The sequence below is a fragment of the Equus caballus genome, chromosome 31 (assembly GCF_041296265.1).
Source record: "Equus caballus isolate H_3958 breed thoroughbred chromosome 31, TB-T2T, whole genome shotgun sequence".
Lineage (NCBI taxonomy): Eukaryota > Metazoa > Chordata > Mammalia > Perissodactyla > Equidae > Equus > Equus caballus.
The window spans coordinates 2,783,045-2,786,474 of record NC_091714.1 but is presented as its reverse complement, the minus strand read 5'-3'; positions in this window follow the sequence as shown (position 1 = coordinate 2,786,474).

The following is a 3,430-nucleotide window of genomic DNA, read 5'->3' as shown; positions in this document are numbered from 1 at the left end:
GCTTTGTTAATAAATAAATGGCACTTGTGGCTGAGCCACTTCCATCAATACGGACAAATGACCTCCACCTCAGGGGCAAACAGAGGGACTTCAGTAAATCTCCTAGAAAAGAACAGGACGATGAAATGATTTCCTCTGTTCCCAACTGGATTAAAAAAAAAATAACAAAAATCACACTTTTTGCATTTTGCCTGGCGGAAAATATAGATTTCAGACTGGCCTGGTTTCAGTTACTCCTGAGTCCTCTACATCCATGCCAGATCATTTCGGCCTTTCCTCCACATAGCCAGGATTTAAAATACATAACTTCCAAGTTGTTCCTTTCTTATTGTATTATTATTTCTTAGTAAAGCATATGATTGGAGGCATTAAGCTGGGGTTCACCAGGCACACACCTGGAAGAAGAGGCCAGAGCTGCACTTTTTTTTTTCCCATGAAGAAGATTGGCCCTGAGCTAACATCTGTTACCAATCTTCCTCTTTTTGCTTAAGGAAGATTGTCGCTGAGCTAACATCTGTGCTAGTCTTCCTCCATTTTATGCGGGATGCTGCCACAGCGTGGCTTGATGAGCGGTGTTGGGTCTACACCTGGGATCCGAACCTGCAAACCCTGGGCCACCAAAGCAAAGCCCAATAACAACCACTACACCACAGGTCTGGCCCCAGAGCTGTACTTCTGAGTCAGGCTAACAACAGGCCCGGAGCCCATGGGCTCTTTGAGAGGGACGTGGCTTTCCCTGAGGGAAGGCTCATCCTGGTGTTTCTTGTAACAACTGTAGAGATAATGAGACACAACTTCCTATAAAGACTTCCTACAACCCTTCAAACAGCCTGTCTGTAACACTCTTCGGGTTCTTTGGGAAAGACAAATCTAAGTTATAAAATAACGTTGATTATAAAAATATGCAAGGTACAGAAAATTTAAAAGAAAACGGAAATCGCTTGCAATAACATGAACACTAAGAGAGAGTCACCATAAATAGATTTTGCATATTTTTATATATATATATCTTTAAACATTTTTAGACACGCTTTTCTCCTTTACAGATCTGGTCGGATATTCATTAGGGCTGTTTACACATACTGCTTCTCATCCTTCCAGCTACAGGGGAGGTTGAACTTCCTACCCTTTAAGAAGCTGGATGTGGGGATCAGCCCGGTGGCATAGTGGTTAAGTTCACACGCTCTGCTTTGGCAGCCTGGGGTTCGCAGATTCGGATCCCGGGTGCAGGCTTAACTCCACTCCTTAAGCCACAATGTGGTGGCATCCACATAAAATAGAGGAAGATTGGCACAGATGTTAGCTCAGGGCCAATCTTCCTCACCAAAAGAAAAAAAAAAAGACGCAGCTGGATGTAGCCATGTGTGACATGCTTTGGTCAACGAGTTTGAACAGAAGCAATGTCTGTCACTTCCAGATGGAAACCTTGGCAGCCAGAAATGCAATTTACCACATTCCCTTCCTTCTGCATCCATGACTGTAGGAGATAAAAAGCTTAATTTTTTAAAATGGGGGCAGAAGAAAGGCTGTCACCTAATTCCTGAGCTCAGCTTGCACTCCAGACGGACTTAAATACTGCCCTAAGGAACTGGGCAAGAGGGAGCCGCCCTCAGCCTGGTCCCCGCTGGCCCTCACTGGACATAGAGATGGTGAGAGAGAAACTTTATTACTGTGTACCACTAGCATTTGGGGTATCTTAGTTACCCTGGCATATCTGGCCTATCCTGGCTAAAACAACTGGAAAGACCTTACGTTTCTGGGTCATCAAATATACTTTAAAAAAAATATGCTTTCTACTACAGTTGAAGTTCTGCAGATCTATCCACCCTTTTCCTACCTTTTCCATTCATGGCTCAGAAGAAGCACCTGGAGCCCAGATGACTGTTTCTCCCCTAAGTAGATGGCAGTGTACATTCTTTGACCCCCTCTTTAGCCAATCCACTCTTCAGTTGTCCCTACCATTGACGCCCATGGTCCTCTCTGACCCCCGGCTCTTTTTCTTGTGATGGCTCAGCTGGGAGCCAGGCAAAACCCAAAGGAAATGAAGCTGGATCTAAGGATGACAATGAGGACCCGGGGGGGCCCCTGCCTAAGCTCTGCCACCAGCCAAGTGACCACACCCACGGCTGTCAGGCCCAGAGATTGTCCATGTCTTCCATCACTGTGCTCGGTTCCCTTCCGTGAATCCCCAGATGAGGAGAGAATTCAGAGCCAGCACACTGTGAGGATGTGCCCAGGAGGCTGGGGTGCTCTGCCTCCTGCCTGCTGCAAGCTCTCAGCACGGACTCCCAGACAGGGAGGAGGAGGAAAGACCGGCCCCCGAGAAGCGTGGCAGGGCCACGAGCAGGTCTCCCCTGTTGCATCAAATCGCACCGTGAAGTCCGCTTGATTCCCAGTGTGGTTTTGTTATCTGATGACTGAGAACACAGGGAACGACAGAGGTGCTCATAACACTGTGTGCCATCCGCATCTGAGTGTGCACCTGCTGCCTCTGGGAACAGCACATGGACGTGACACGTCCCTGTCACTGTCAGGGTTAGGCCCAGGGCACGGCTGAGGGCGGGAGAGCGTCCGCTCCTCCAGTCAGGACAGCTGGACTGTCTTTGCGTCGTCCTCGGCACCACGCGTGTGCCTTGCGCCCAGTTCATGCTCACGGCTCTGCCCTGGAGGGCGTCCCTCGGACCTACAGGAGGAAGAGCACGACATCTAAGGGAAACTCAAGGTCCAGCAAGTTACGGGCTCCAGAGGTTCTCCAAACCCAGAGCCCGTGTCAGTCACAGGTGAACGCCCTCGGGGTCCAGCGTGCGCCTGGCCTGGGGGGCTGACACTAAAGCGCTCTCCCAACAGAGAGCAGCCCCGGTGTCCACAGTGGGCGCAATTCTGCCTACTTCCTGGAGGCCGCTCAGGTCGCGCCAGGGCCAGGTCAAGGACAGAGTCAGGGCCAGGGTCAAGGTCAGGGCCTGCTCAGCGCTGGGACTGGGGTCAGGGTCAGACTGAGGGTCAGGGCCAGGTTCCGAGTTGGAGTTTGGTAGCTGCCCTTAGAATGGAGGGGCGGAAAGAGGGCACAGAGCCTGGTGTGTCTGGGCTTTGTTGGAAACACGTGGGGTCAGTCAGGGAGCTGAGCAGGGTTCAAGCGGCTGAGCCAAGGGAAAGGACCAGGTGCACACGGTTACGTGGACGACGCGGGCACCCTGCCTGACAGCTGTGTGTGGCTCTCCCCTTGCCTTTCCGAGGGGGAATCCAAGGGGAATGAGTAACCTCTTTCTTCAGTTTCTGCTTGTTTGTTTAGAAGGTAAAGAAAGAGAAAAATGCCTTGGCTAGCCCGAAAAACAAACAGAAGCCCTATATGTGTTGTTTCTATTCCTGCAGTAATAATCTGGTATAATATCCAGAAATTAACACCGTGTTTTGTGGCAACAGGCACTTCTTA